This window comes from Erpetoichthys calabaricus, chromosome 9, assembly GCF_900747795.2.
Source record: "Erpetoichthys calabaricus chromosome 9, fErpCal1.3, whole genome shotgun sequence".
NCBI lineage: Eukaryota > Metazoa > Chordata > Cladistia > Polypteriformes > Polypteridae > Erpetoichthys > Erpetoichthys calabaricus.
The window spans coordinates 65,778,137-65,793,948 of record NC_041402.2 but is presented as its reverse complement, the minus strand read 5'-3'; positions in this window follow the sequence as shown (position 1 = coordinate 65,793,948).

Here is a 15,812-nt window from a genome sequence, read left to right as displayed (position 1 = left end):
TAACTTTATTATTATTATAATACAATTTAATGAAAACTCAATTGTTTACAAGTTTCATTCTCTAGGCTCTAATCCAACAAACTGTACTTTAACATGATACTTAGAATCTCTTCTTTCTAACTTTTTGTTCTGCAAATTTTGAAATTGCGTCATCAAAATCGATCAATTGACAAAATGGCTAAGCTAGAGAGTCGTGCTTGGTTCATAGTGGATCTGAGATAATTCTTAATTAGTTTGAGTTTCGAAAAACTCCTCTCACATGATGCAACAGAAACACATAAAGTTAAGAAAAATCTTAATGCTAAAGTGAGATTGGGAACAGAGTCTAAAAGTTCATATTCACCCACAAACTCTAAGAATCTTAAGGAAGTCCAACCAAGATACTCTTCTTTTGGAACTTTGGCGGCTTTTAGAAATCTTCTTAGGCGTAATATTTCTGTAAGGATGCCATCTGCAGAAAGCTCATTGTAATTTTCAACCAAACTTTGTACAAATTTGGGAAATTCAGTTTCCGTGGTTTCGATCAGATTGCTGGGCTCTAAGACTGCAAACCGATCTGATATACATTCCATGCCTTTGCAACATATATATTTTTCTTGTTGAAACCTATCAATGCACTCTAACATTGACCTTTTCAGTTCTTGGTCCAAAGTCAACGGCTCGTCTGCAGCCTTCTCTCTGGGCATAATTTTCTTCCTCCTGACAGTTCTTCTTTTTACTACAGGAATGCCCATCTCTTCACATGTGTCTTTTGCAAATTGCAGTGCTTCCTTAACAAGGTCATTTCCAGTGTCTAAAACATTTCGAGCCGACTATATTATTATGATGTTCAGGTTAAAAATATCATCTTGTTGCATAGAACGACTTGGGGCGATGATATATTTGTGGCAGGGATGAGACAATGAGTCACAGGACCGGTTGTTTGTTTACTTGAGCACCAGCACAGTTCAAAAGAAACGAGACAGAACACCCCCTCCCCCCACGCACCACACAATAATACTAAATCATTACAGCATTACATTGTTCACCTGCAATTTGCTGCAATTAGGGATTGTTAAAGCCCATGTAAATTATTTGACATGTTATTTTATGTAACAAAAAGGCGCATTAATTCAAAACCGGCAATTTTTTGTCACCCCCTCAGAGCTGGTACCCGGTGCGGGCCGCACCCACTTCACCTGCCTTCCTACGCCACTGGTGCTGATTCTTAGATAAAGATAGAAAAAATAACACTAAAAAAATTATGCACTTAGCTTCTTTTACCACTGACATAATAATACACTTTTCGAAGGAAATATTATGTCAAAAGTGTGCGATCGTGTGGTTCCTGCATTTTTTTCTGGCTACTCTAAGACTGCAGGAAGCATGGTTCCTAGGTCCATCTGTCTGTAGGTGAGCCATCCTTTTCATCTGTCTGTAGACTCAGTGTAATCGCCATAGCTTTATACTTTTCTCACAGTCTTTGGTTCCATAATAGGAACATGCACTTGCCAAACATGGGCTGCAATCTTTAGCTGGCATAAGTGAAATGGAAATAGAATACAGTAATTGTTGACCATCAACTGACCATCAGAACCACTCTCTTTTAATAGCCTACCTCAGTTGTCTCCCCTTGTCTTTTCCCATCTCCCTGTCAGATTGCTTACATGGCAGCAATGCTTTCTGCCTGTCAGCTTGTTGGCATAGTTTAGATGTTTTCAGCTGTGTCAATGCGTGATCTTAGTTACCTGTTTTCAGTAAAATAATATACTATGGAATAAACCTCACAGATCACAGTGGCATACCTCAAACCTTAAGCTACATGCACCTTGCAAAGTGTATTCATCACATGTTTTCTCACATTATCCAGGACATTACAGCTCCAAAATAGATCATTAACTAGTTGAAAAGGCCAAGAAAAACCAAAAGATGATTCTTTTGAATGTAAAACTAGAAGTGATAAAGTCTAGGTAAAGCAATTTAATAAACATTATTTAATGAAGTGCAATGCTTGATTAGGGCTTATTATGATGACTAATGCTATTATTCAACTAATTCTACCAACTTTTCATGGTTTGGTGTTATTCAGATAAAAACGAAGATCTGTTCGGGCCAGGGAACACTTAAACACTTTTTCCTTTTAAATTAATTGTAATTAGTTGTCCACATTATGAAAATTCACTCTATGAAGGAGATTTCAGAAAAGGATGAGCACCTTCTTAAAGTGGAGAAGGTCATATTTGCGCCTTTTCCACTAAATTAAGATACAGTCATGAAGGTGTCTAGTTCTCACTGAATGTATATTCCAGGTATGTGGCTCACATTCAAAAAGAAAATGCCCTGCATTATTTAAGTTTTTAAGGACTTTTGTGACATACGTATATAAAACAGGGAAAAGTTGAACATTTACTTGTACTTTACATACTTAAGCACACTTAATATCAGATACTTCAAAACATCTAAAGCCAAATTTCTACCTGGGGACATATGAAGCTTATGGGAAACTTTTATTTTTATTTGAGGCATTTACCAAGAAGCCAATTTCTACATTTACTCAAGAATAGCTGTTATGTAGACAGGACAGATTAAAAAACATACCACACTGTGCAGCCACTTTGGCACACTCTTAGGTGTCTTGAAATAATAACTCTAATTTCACAGACTGTCTCTTCTCCTAACTTATATCTAACTTATGAGTAGTCTTAGGATTGTTTTTGACACAACACTGTTGTGCAGAGTTTGTTAAAATACTCCCTGTCATTCAGCAGCAGTGAAGGTAAGGAAAAACTTGACCTTTCCTGCATTCCCTTTTTTGGTCCCTATAATGGAAGTAGAATTTTTGCACGCCTGTCACATACAACAAAAAGAACAACTTTGCAGGTCAGATTATCTGTGTGTTTATGTGGGTTTGCACTTCTTGACTTAGTAGACACAAATACTGAAAAATGGTGCCGATTAAGATTTTCTAGTCTTTCATTTTATTATGTTTCATCCTTAAGAAAAAAATTAAAAAGACAGAAATCCAAAACCTCAAATACCCTTTCAATTAGGCCAAGGTTCTGCGAGTCCCACAAGGTTATAGGGTATTTTATTTTTATTCTAGCAGGGGTACCTGGTGCTGCCTAGGGTGGAATGATATGCAGGTGCAGTCATTAAATTCCCTAGGGGGAAAAGTTTTGACCCAAGCAAAAATTTCACTAAGTCTGCAATAGGGAGCCACTCCTAAAATACCTTCTACAGGTACATCCTTGCTTGCTACCTTGTGCTAAGTTTTGCTAGTTTAGGCCATTGCTTACAATGATCCTTTTTTGGAGTATAAAGTCTCAAAAAATGGATAGATGGATAAAAATATATTATACTTGTCTTGTAATCTCATCAGTGACTATAACTCCCAATTGGGTGCCTTTTTCAAAAATGTTATATTTAAGTAATTTGAATAATAATTAGTCACACACCCTGGCCAACTAACAACAGGACATCAGTTGATGCCATTTTTACATTACTTGAATTGGAACCTTCTGTTCATTAAAGCTACTGGGCTGTGCTTTTAACTACATGACATTCAACAGTACTGTTAGAAAGTGTGTACGTAATGTTCTTTCCTAACCAATGGAATAGCATTCTGTTACCACTGTTCTTTTTGAATATGATTTAACTGTTACAAAAATATTTAAGAAACAAATATATGATTACTGACCCTTTAATGAAAAAAAGCTGAAAATACACCAACTCTAAGGTTAACTTAGTCCCTAAATGCATTTAAATGTTACACAATGTATGCATTTTCCAACTTCCTGAGCCATAATTTTGATTATTTGCAATGTTGAATCTTCTGCTGGTCCTTAGTTTTTCTTGTAGGTGTGATGTTAGGATGATGGTTTTCTGCAACAGATGAACTGATGATCGTATAAAATATATGCTATGGTAAAAATAACATCCCTGGTTAGGAGTATAATAAAGAATATTTTTGTAGATAAAAAGGCATTTTATTCTTGTCAAAATTGAGATGGATTATTTGAATTGTATACATTTTAAAGCTACTAATTAGCTTAATTATGCATCCATGTAATCAAAGATAAACTAAAGTACAAATGATAATCAAGAAGTCTTCCAGAATTTGCATCTATTGAGCTAAAAGTTTACTTACTAACACATTGCACTCACATGGACAAAAGATAGTAAGAACATAATATACTATAGATGTGGAGCCTGAAAGGTATTGAATAAGAAGAATGACCATTTTTAAAAGGAATGAAGAAGAATTAGCTCTTCACTTTGGACTGAAATACTCAGAACAAAGGAGCATAACAAGCAGCTAAGGGACCTTTCTTTAGGGCTTTGGTCTTCTGTGGATAAAATGAAACCTCCAATTATGAATTCCAGTACAATTGACCTAATGGTCTCTGCACAGCTCTAGTGTCTCCATATATCCCTTGAAGAAGTCACAGTTGTGCTTTGGCCTGTCTACTAAATGTCCATTCTCCCTCCAGACATGTAAAAATTAACTTTCAATCTCAGCTGTTGTTCCCAGCTTCTCATGTTCATGTGAACTGCTCCCAATTTACTGATATTCAGGATTTTACCTCTTTACAATCTCCCTGAATATCTACAGGTACACCAAGTTACACTATCAGCAGTAAACCCACTGTGGTTTTCATAGTCTATTAAATAAAGAACAACAATAATAAGTAAAAGAAGAAAACTATGATACACAATAAAGCAGTATAATTTTATGGACTAAACTTAATATGCAGCATATTTGAGGGAAAGACAAGAAACTGAATTTTTTGTTTACACTATTAAAAATTAACTTAGTTTAAGGCATTGGACTTTATACCAAAAGGCTAGAAGTTCAATCCCTGATTCTAACTCATTGCTTCACACAACCCAAGTAATTTATTCAGCTATCCTTTGAATGATAAGTCAGTGTAAATATAAACACTATTGGTATCTGCAAAGGTCTTTTTTAAATTAGGGAACTGTAATTTACATTTTTGTTTCCTAGACTATGAAATAAAATGAAAATTAAGAACATTTTACGCTAATGTGCTAGTCCAACACCAACATTACTGGCTTTTGAAATTGCCTCATAGTTAGGAAAACTTATTTCTTGTAAAATAGAAAGCCATTGATTTTATTTGCTTCAATTCATAAGTGTGGCATTCATTCTCACTTTTGAAATGAATTAATAGTGCTGCACCTTGTGCACATTATGGCAGTTTAAATTTTGACGCATATTAGTGCTCTTAAAAATCTTTCATTACTAATGATAAACCATTGTGATTTGTAAGGGGCATTGCAAACCCCAAACCCCAGATACAACCTCACAGCCACAAGTCCCATTTTAAATAAAAGGTTTATTAATACAAGTACCTTTCCATACAGTTTTTTTGTTAAACACACAATATAATAAAGCTTCCTTTCTCTCTGTTCTCTCTTCTTCTCCTCCACTCCTCCCAGGCAAGCTTTATCCTTTCTCCACTCCTGACTCTAACTTGCCTGGATGAGGCAGAGCAGCTTGTTTTATCTGAGACCCAGGTGTACATTTGGTGTCAGGGCATTGCCTCTATGAAGTACTTCTGGGACAAACAGAAGTCAGAGAAAGTAGGGATCATATATCCTTGCAGTGCACCCTGGCAGCATTCACTGTGGGGAACATGCTGGGTATTGAAGCCCAGGGATGTTGCCACCAAGTGGGGAGAAAATACTCAAATGTTGTTGTCTTCCCTGGTCCTTCCACTGTATTGGATCCCGGTTCCATCCTGACTAGAATGCCAGTTCATATGTACCCTCCATTACACCATCAAAATCAGTGCTTCTTAAAGTATGGGCCTGCAACCCCATGGTGGTTGGGGTTGTGTCGTCACGGAATAATTTGTTTTGTTTGAAAATTCTAGGAGTTAAAACTTGATTATCTTGATTGCTATGAGGACCTCGAGTTTCCAGAAGGCTAGGACAACTACTTTTTAATCTCTTTTCGTATTAGTGTACCCTCTTTTCCTCTCTGTCATTCATTCACTTTTTTGTGCCCTTTAGTTATTCAGTTCACTTAAAGCAGAGCTTAGTCTCAGTATAAAAGTTATACTGAGATATATTCAGACAGGATAAATTGTACACCAAGAAGTAACCAAAGTTGACTGCCACTCCCAAAGAATTTTTATTATAGTTTTATTATACGTTTATTTTATTGGGAGGGGATGGGGGCCATGAAGATCTTTTTGTTGATTTGGGGTCCTTGGAATAAAATAGTTTGAGAAGCACTTATCTAAATCATGCAGTAGGGTCAATAGGTACAGAAGTATATGGAACTGTTCACTGATCACTTTTATTATATGCAACAAAGAGACCACAAACAGATCGATTGCTTCCACTCATGGTTATCTTTCTACATTTAGCAAAGTTCTCGTCTGCTGCTTCAAATAAATTTACAGCTTCCATTTTAGAAGAAAACATTTTGCGAATACAAAGCTAACAGATTATGTCTCTTCTTGGCCACAGATACCATAACTGTCGGTGAGTTTCTCAGCCTATCTACCATCACGACCACCATGATTTATTTTTGTAACACATGCATCAATCCATGAAACTGCTTTCTAGAAATTTACATATGTCTTGTATAAGTCTGTTTATTATTATGAGGTAACACTTTTAATTGTAGGTATTAAATACATAAATGCATACCTGACATGTTACATGGTGAAGCAGTAGTCAGTGTTTTTGTTTTATAATTCCAGGAAACTATGTTCAAATTCCAGCATGCTCACTGTCAGCTGTCATATTTTTACTTTGTGCGTCTGCATGGGATTTTCCCTGAGTACTCTGGTTTTTCTCTCGCATCTAAAAGTTTCACATATTAGAATAACTGGAAATTGTTTCTTTGCCTGGTATGCAAGAGTTTTCGCTTTTGCATATTTATAACTTTCGATGGGAATGTGTACCTTTCTTAGGTTGATTCCTGCCTTGAGTACGGATGGGACAGGCTGAAACCCTGATTGACTAAGCAGGTTCAGTCAATGCATAGATAAATGCAGCATAGAGAGGCAGAATATTAACCCTGCTTCAATTTTTAATTTGAATGCTTGATTTATTGCGGCTACACTGCTCTTTCTATGCACAGTCTAAACGCATGTGAATTAATTTCTGCAGTCTTATGCAGTATGAGTGTATTATATGTTTACTTGTTTATGTGTGCCTTACAATGGACTGCTTACCTTTCAGAAATGATTCATCTTTCGTGCAGATGGGATAGAACAGCAACTCTGAAATGGAAAAGGGAGCTGAAAAAATAGGAAGCTGCATGGAATTTTAAGTGGTTAGCTTAAGAAATAAGTTGAGCGGAGAGGTTTAAATTACACTGGTGATCACAGAGCATGAAAGTTTAAAAGCTATTTCTCCATCCACTTCAACATAAAAGAAAGTCATTAGTCAGTTCATTTACATGCCCATCCATATGAGTAGAGTTGACTTGGTTGGAGTTTGCCAGTTTAGCTGTGCTTTGTAAAAATACTTGTCTAGGATCGCTTTCTTCTGAGATGAGACATGTTCTTTCCCCCAAGGTCCAGAGCGCTGCGCGTTGACTTAATTCTGCACAAATCGCTCCACTGGTGTAACTGAGGCAGTCCGAATTCCCCCCGGATCATGGTCCTTGTAAAGGCACCATCTCACACTTAACTCTGCCTCGTCTTTAAATAAGTTAAACCTAAAGGGACTTGTTTGACTCACCACCTCCTGAGTGGCCTGAATTATTGATGCCAGCTTCAGATGTGTTCGTTAAGCCTCAGAAGTCATATATGAAGAAAAAAAAAAAACCTGTTTATGCTCCTACACACATTCAAGTGCCACACAAAGTGTACCAGCTGCCATATGGATTGAGAAATTTGGTTGTTGTATATTTTACTGTGAAATCAAAGAAAAATGAAAAACAGAACCATGTGGATATACACAGAGTACAATATTTTCTGTTAATTAAATATGTTGCTTTTAAAAAATATTTGTTGATAATGTTCATCGACATAATATAATATTGGAATGTTGTTGCAGGCAAATTCTTAATATCATTGTGCTGTAAGTTTTAATAATTGGTCAGTGGCATGTCAACAGTGTTTAAATGCAGGTTAAAAACTATATTCATTATATCATCAAAGGTTTCTAAATGGGTGAATTGTAATGATGGTATGATATCTAGCAGGTCACCTAGCTAACTAATTAAGTTTTCTTAATTTTTTTTCTCTTGGCTTTAATTATGCTAAAAGTACATTTGTCCAAATTCTTGCCATGCATTTATTCTAGACTTTAAAATTCTGCTTAATCCTTGAATATTTTCAGTTCCTCATGGTTACCTACCAGAGAACATTTTCAAATATTTAATTTTTGAGTGTGCTTTTTCATTACAGATGGTTAAAGGAAGCTAAAAGCTATCTTTGCAGTATCTGACATAAGGAAGCTATTGACCTTACACAGAACATTAGCCAATAACAATGCACTCACTCACACACCATATATTAATTTGTTTGGGATGTGGGAGAAAACTAGATTATCTGGAGAAAACCGATGCAAACAGTGAGGACATAAATGTGTAAACTCCACAATGCAATGAGCTGCACTGGATGGCACCAACAAGTAAGTGTAATTGGCAGAAGGAGACAGATCGTGATCAGGGGGTGGTAACCAAAAGACAAAGGAACAAATAAATAAAGCCCATGACGTGAAACAGAGACTGTTGTAAAGAAATGGAGAGAGAGGGCCAATAACCAGAAGTTCAAGTAACCAAAGCCAAATCATCATAGTCAAAACATGCAGAATTTGTAACCAGGGAACCTTTTGAACAAACAACAATAATGTTAGTTTAAGAATAAACACTTGATGTTTTGTCTTAATCCACAAATTTGGACAGCCAGGAAATGCAAGACGTTGACCTTTACACATTAGGCCCAGTGATATCACGTATCACACACTTATCTAACAACATCTATAGACACAAAACATTTCAAACTGTGTTGCAATAGAATGTAATTCATTATTAAAAATGTTAAAGAGACACAAATACAATAAACAAACACAACCACTTGAATCTTTGACCCCTGAAATCCCCAAAATAATACAAATTTTAAGGCTTTCAAAAGATGTAGAAAAATCAAAATGCGAGTCAGATCATAACACTCAATGTAGAATAAAACAAATTTCTTCAACATTCAAGAAAACTCTTGGTTAAACCGGGGTTCTAGCTCAAGTGTTTTTTTCTCCTTATTTACATGTTTTGCTGTTTTTCAAATATGTTGAGCTTTTTGTTATTAATTCTGTTTTTGGTTTCATTTTGTCATTATTGAGTTACAGTATGTAATACTTAATATGTATTGTGTAGTTGTGCTTTTTGTTAATAATACTCTTTTTTTACCTACCTTGTCTCATTTATCTGGAACCCAAGCAGGTGGGGCTACCGGATTATGCAGCTGGGGGACTACCCACTATAGTTCTGACTTTTGCAATTGTGTTTTCTGGAATGTTCCACCTTTAATTCATGCTTTAATTTGAAGATGCTGTTTCTGTTTTTGTGATTACTGGGTGTGTATTCATTAGGCTTTGCCTTTTGGGGAAATGCTATTTTTGTTACCTTATCTTTTTGTGTTATTTTGGAATAATTTAATGAATTCCTTATAATGTTAGGTGACTTTGTTTTCTGTTTGTCCTTAGAACCAAAGTTTTTTTTTTTGTTTAAATGGTGTCCCCTCTACTCTTAAAATAGTATTTCTGAACTTTAAAAGCCTTAGCCCCATTTTTGTGCTTGTGCAGATTTAAAGTCTTCCTTTATGAGTTGGAGATATGTTGCCTGGGGTGAGGCCAAACAAATGGCGACCAACCTAAAAATAGGGCAGGTCTGGCTTTTTGTGTGGTGCACCAATTTTGCTGTTTTTGTGAGTCAAGAATCATGGCAATAAGGAAACTGGGGATTTTACACAATTATATATATGTAATAATTCATACATGCGATTATTATTTTTTGTTTTGAATTAAGCTGGTGTTAAAAAGCACAACCATATATTTCCCACTGTTTTCACATGTTATAGCTGCATAATATAAAGAAACTCTTCTTAGGTATTTACATCATATAGGCTGCATGGTTATTGCCCTGAAGACCATGCATTAAGAACATCAAGTCAACAATGTAAACAAAAAAGAAAGCCGACCAGGGGAGTATTTTTCGTACGTGGATTACTCGCTTAGCCGGATGTAATTGTTGACGATTTGGCCTGATCCTGGATCTGTCAGTTTTTTGAAACTCTTGCTGGAACTCTTGTTCTGCGTAAACAAGGATTAGTTTACACACGTGATCAGTGACGGTGTGGAAGTCATCCAGTCAGGGCTTCGCCGTTCATGAATGAGCGACCAATTGATATTGGTGCGCAAATTATATGAAGAGAATTTCATATAAAGAGGGTTTTGCGCGATCGGCAAGATCCTTTATTGCCCCCGGAGGAAATTCTGTACGAAAGATACCGCTTTAGCCGAGGGGGAATATTGTACCTCAAAGATTTATTAGCTCCGTATATTCGAAGTCAAACTCGGCGAAGTCGGGCTCTCACAACCACACAGACAGTAGGCATTGCTTTGAGGTTTCTTGCAAGCGGCACTTTTTTATATACTGTAGGCGATGCGGAACATCTATCGAAAAGTGCAGTTTGCCAGGCAATTTGTAAAGTCTGTTTGGCTCTGAAACATTTCCTTCAGGTTTTCATTGTGTTTCTTGGACACCTGCATGTGCAGACAATAAAGAGGCGTTTCATGCCATTGCAGGTAGGTAATACACAGGCTAAAACACCCACAGTTCCATAAAGAATCCCACAATCAGCCTAACATTCTCATTACCAGGATTTCCAAATGTGATTGGGGCACATGGAACTGATCAGAGTGGAGTTTGATCAAACATTATTTGGAAAATGTACCTCTCCTCCTGATGAATAATCAGACACAGTGTCTTCATCAAATATTTGAGCTTCGTTAATATCTCGTTGATCAGACACAGGTTCAAGGGATATGACATTCCCTGCAACTGACCCAACAAAAAAGAGGGCTATATGGAACATACCTATAGCACACATGGAGGACAAATATGCAATGACCATCCTTTACCTGAAATGAAATGACCACTGCATCCTGCCACTAGTTCTGAGGAGGAGCTTCCCCCTGGAATGCCCTCAGAAACAGGGCGATGGGCATTTTGCTGGAGAGCCAACTCTTCTGCAGGGGTTAGGTCTGGACCGCGTGGACCTCCACCTGTTTTTTGCTTGTCTGCCTCCTTATTAGCTTTAAAATTAATGTTTTTTATATTATATATGATTCTTTATGTCAACAATTCTTTAAATAGTTATATACCAATATTTACCAGTCTGAAGTATATTCTTGTACTTCACTTTAACCTGTTCCCATGTTGTCCTTGTGCTCACGTTTGATCTGGAATTATGACATATTAAATAATAATTAATCTGACACATAGGAAATGAAACGCTGCATTCAGTAAGTACAATGTACACTACTTAGCGTTTAATTTTATCGGCCACTTTTTGCCAGCCGTCTTTTCTGGTCTGTGCTGCTTTTGCAGTGTTACCCCTTGTGTATATTAAATCTTGAAATTCTTCGTGTCCTTCGAATAAAAGGTCTTGCGCCGCGTGTGTGAAAAAAAAATGCGCCCGTTCTTTCGTCATTTTGTTGCAGCCTATCAAAGACTTGCTGATCATGTTTTCTAGACTCAATATATATGGGCTTTTCACTCAGCGCGGGCACGCGCATTCATCTCGTATGATTAGATCCAGCTACACTAATCTAATACACAGCTGCGTTTGAAAAACCGACTTATCTGGATGAGTTTCACTGGCATTAACTCATTCAAGATGAGGCACCTAATCTCGGATGGTTTAAGCGACGTACGAAAAATACCCCCCAGGGGGGTATTTTTCATACGTGGATTACTCGTTTAGCCGGATGTAATTGTTGACGATTTGGCATGATCCTGGATCTGTCGGTTTTTCGAAATTCTTGCTGGAAGTGTTGTCATAGCAACACATCCTAATCCTCAAACCTGCTCAGAGCAGGTTTGTTCTACGTAAACAAGGATTAGCTCACACACTTAATCAGTGTCTGTGCATGGAATTCATTTAGTCATGACTTCGCCGTTCATGAATGAGCGACCAATTGATATCGGTATGCAAATTATAAGAAGAGAATTTCATATAGAGAGGGGTTTGCGCGATTGGCCAGATCCTTTATTGCTCCCGTAGGAAATTCTTTTCGAAAGATACCACATTAGCTGAGGGGTATATTGTACCTCAAAGATTTATTAGGACCTTATATTCGAAGTCAAACTCGGTGAAGTTGGGCTCTCACAACCACACAGACAGTATGCTTTGCTTTGATGTTTGCTGCAAGCGGCACTTTTTTTATATACTGTAGGTGATGCGGAAAATCTATCTAAAAGTGCAGTTTGCCAGGTTCGTAAAGTCTGTTTGGCTCTGAAATATTTCCTTCGGGTTTTCATAGTGTTTCCTGGACACCTGCGTGTGCAGAGAAAAGAGGCGTTTCATGCCATTGCAGGTAGGTAATACACAGGCAAAAACACCCACAGTTTCATGAAGCATCTCACAGTCAGCCTAACATTCTCATTACCAGGATTTCCAAATGTGATTGGGGCACATGGGACTGATCAGAGTGGAATTTGATCAAACATTATTTGGAAATTTTTCCTCTCCTCCTGATGAATAATCAGACACAGTGTCTTCATCAAATATTTGACCTTTGTCAATATCTCGTTGGTCAGACACAGGTTCTAGGGATATGACATTCCCTGCAACTGACCAAAAAAAAAAGAGGGCTATATGGAACATACCTATGGCACACATTGAGGACAAATATATGCAATGACCATCCTTTACCTGAAATGAAGTGACCACTGCATCCAGCCACTGGTTCTGAGGAGGAGCTTCCCCCTAGAATGCCCTCAGAAACAGGGCGATGGGCATTTTGCTGGAGAGCCAACTCTTCTGCAGGGGTTAGGTCTGGGCCACGTGGACCTCCACCTGTTTTTTGCTTGTCTGCCTTCTTATTAGCTTTAAAATTAATGTTTTTTATATCATATATGATTCTTTATGTCAACAATTCTTTAAATAGTTATATACCAATATTTACCAGTTTGAAGTATATTCTTGTACTTCACTTTAACCTGTTCCCATGTTCTCCTTGTGCTCACATTTGATCTGGAATTATGACATATTAAATAATAATTAATCTGACACATAGGAAATGAAACGCTGCATTCAGTAAGTACAGTGCACACGCAATTAATTTGTCGGCCACTTTTTGCCAGCCATCTTTTCTGGTTTAGGCTGCTTTTGCTGTGTTACCCCTTGTGCATATTAAATCTTGAAATTCTTCATGTCCTTCGAATAAAAGTCTTGCTCCGCTTGTGTGAAAAAAAAAATGCGCCCGTTCTTTCGTCATTTTGATACAGCCTATCAAAGACTTGCTGATCATGTTTTCTAGACTCAATATATATGAGCTTTTCACTCAGCATGGGCGCGCGCATTCATCTCGGATGATTAGATCCAGCTAGACTAATCTACTACACGGCTGTGTTTGAAAAACCGACTTATCTGGATGAGTTTCACCGGCATTAACTCATCCAAGATGAGGCATCTGATCTCGGATGATTTAAGCGATGATTTATGGATTAGTCGTTTAGCTGGATGTAATTGTTGACGATTTGGCCTGATCTTGGATCTATCGGTTTTTCGAAACTCTTGCTGGAAGTGTTGTCATAGCAACACATCCTAATCCTCAAACCTGCTCGGAGCAGGTTTGTTCTACGTAAACAAGGCTTAGTTTACACACGTAATCAGTGATGGTGCGTGGAAGTCATCCAGTCATGGCTTCGCCGTTCATGAATGAGTGACCAATTGATATTGGTGCGCAAATTATACGAAGAGAATTTCATATAGAGAGGGTTTTGCGCAATCGGCAAGATCCTTTATTGCTCCTGGAGGAAATTCTTTTCGAAAGATACCGCTTTAGCCGAGGGGGAATATTGTACCTCAAAGATTTATTAGCACCTTATATTCGAAGTCAAACTAGGCGAAGTCTGGCTTTCACAACCACACAGACAGTATGCATTGCTTTGAGGTTTTTTACAAGCGGCACTTTTTTATATACTGTAGGCGATGCGGAAAATCTAACTAAAAGTGCAGTTTGCCAGGCAATTCGTAAAGTCTGTTTGGCTCTGAAATATTTCCTTCGGGTTTTCATAGTGTCAACAATTCTTTAAATACAGTAATCCCTCCTCCATCGCGGGGGTTGCGTTCCAGAGCCACCTGCGAAATAAGAAAATCCGCGAAGTAGAAACCATATGTTTATATGGTTATTTTTATATTGTCATGCTTGGGTCACAGATTTGCGCAGAAACACAGGAGGTTGTAGAGAGACAGGAACGTTATTCAAACACTGCAAACAAACATTTGTCTCTTTTTCAAAAGTTTAAACTGTGCTCCATGAAAAGACAGAGATGACAGTTCTGTCTCACAATTAAAAGAATGCAAACATATCTTCCTCTTCAAAGGAGTGCGCGTCAGGAGCAGATCATGTCAGAGAGATAGAGAAAAGCTAACAAATCAATAGGGCTGTTTGGCTTTTAAGTATGCGAAGCATCGCGGCACAAAGCTGTTGAAGGCGGCAGCTCACACCCCATTCTTCAGGAGCAGAGAGAGAGAGAGATAAAAACAAACAACCAAAAATCAATACGTGCCCTTCGTGCTTTTAAGTATGTGAAGCACCGTGCAGCATGTCACTTAATGGAAGCAGCAGCACAGGAGGGAGCAAAGTGAAGATAATCTTTCAGCATTTTTTGACGAGCGTCCCTATCGTCTAGGTGTGCGAACAGCCCCCCTGCTCAATCCCCCTACGTCAGGATCAGAGAAAGTCAGCGCAAGAGAAAGAGAGAAAAGTACGTTGGGTAGCTTCTCAGCCATCTGCCAATAGCGTCCCTTGTATGAAATCAACTGGGCAAACCAACTGAGGAAGCATGTATCAGAAATTAAAAGACCCATTGTCCGCAGAAATCTGCGAACCGGCAAAAAATCCGAGATATATATTTAAATATGCTTACATATAAAATCCGCGATGGAGTGAAGCCGCGAAAGGCGAAGCGTGATATAGCGAGGGATTACTGTAGTTATATACCAATATTTACCAGTTTGAAGTATATTCTTGTACTTCACTTTAACCTGTTCCCATGTTCTTCTTGTGCTCACATTTGATCTGGAATTATGACATATTAAATAATAATTAATCTGACACATAGGAAATGAAACGCTGCATTCAGTAAGTACAATGCGCACTACTTAGTGTTTAATTTGTCAGCCACTTTTTGCCAGCCGTCTTTTCTGGTCTAGGCTGCTTTTGCAGTGTTACCCCTTGTGCATATTAAATCTTGAAATTCTTCATGTCCTTCGAATAAAAGGTCTTGCGCTGCGTGTGTGAAAAAAAATGGGCCCGTTCTTTCGTCATTTTGTTACAGCCTATCAAAGACTTGCTGATCATGTTTTCTAGACTCAATATATATGGGCTTTTCACTCAGCGCGGGCACGCGCATTCATCTCGTATGATTAGATCCAGCTAGACTAATCTACTACACAGCTGTGTTTGAAAAACCGACTTATCTGGATGAGTTTCACCGGCATTAACTTATCCAAGATGAGGCATCTGATCTCGGATGATTTAAGCGACGTACGAAAAATACCCCCCCAGGACCTATAACCATAAACTCTAATATCAAATTCTATTCAATATCAAAA